At 38.2% G+C, this 827-nt stretch overlaps 1 non-coding gene across 1 annotated transcript; it reads left to right on the forward strand.

The window, feature by feature from the left end:
* Nucleotides 1–252: 252 nt before the first annotated feature.
* On the forward strand, nt 253–359 carry LOC114508990. The gene has a single exon (XR_003685567.1). It is a non-coding gene; the product is annotated as a U6 spliceosomal RNA (small nuclear RNA).
* The last annotated feature ends 468 nt before the right edge of the window (nt 360–827 follow it).

The raw sequence follows: 827 nt of genomic DNA on the forward strand, positions 1-827 counted from the left end.
ATGGCAAAATTTAAAAATGAAGAGATAATCTTAAAAGTGGCAAGGGACAAACAGCAAGTTACATACAGGGGAGCTCCAATAAACCTAGCAGCTAACTTCTAAACAGAAACACTACAAGCCAGAAGGGAATGGTAAGAAATATTCCAAGTAATGAAAAGTAAAGGCCTGTGACGAAGAGCACTCTAACCAGCAAGACTCTCATTTACAGTGGATGGCAAGTATAGGAACCTCCTAAACAAAACAAAAGGGGGGGGGCTCACTTTGACAGCATATATACTAAAATTAGAATGATACCGAGAAAATTAGCTTGGCTGTTGCACAAGAATGACATACAAATTTGTGAAGCATTCCATATTTTTACCATAGCCAAGAGGAAATGAAGAACACAATTACTGAATTGAAGAATACAGTAGAAGAATCAAAAGCATGAAGTGCTTTTGAAGCACTTGAAGGTGACATGAAGCAGAGGATTGAATCAGTGAGCTAGAGGACAAGGTAGAAAAAAACTCCCATAAAGAGCAAGAAAAGGAAAAGAGACTCAAAAAAAAAAAGGGGGAGAGGGGTTAAGGGAACACCTGGACAGCATGAAACATATTAATATTCTTATAATAGGGATAGAAGAAGAGGAGGAGGAGGAGGAAGTGATAGAAAACCTGTTTGAAAAAGAGATGATGGCAAACTTCCCTAGTTTGATGAGAGAAAAACTCACACATAAGTCCAGGAAGCTCAAAGAGTGCCAATCAAGAGGAACCAAAAGAGGCCCACTTCAAGACACATCATAATTAATATGGTAAAATTCCAAGACAAAGAGAGAATCTTAAAGGGAG

The sequence above is a fragment of the Phyllostomus discolor genome, chromosome 11, assembly GCF_004126475.2.
Source record: "Phyllostomus discolor isolate MPI-MPIP mPhyDis1 chromosome 11, mPhyDis1.pri.v3, whole genome shotgun sequence".
NCBI classification, from domain to species: Eukaryota; Metazoa; Chordata; class Mammalia; order Chiroptera; family Phyllostomidae; genus Phyllostomus; species Phyllostomus discolor.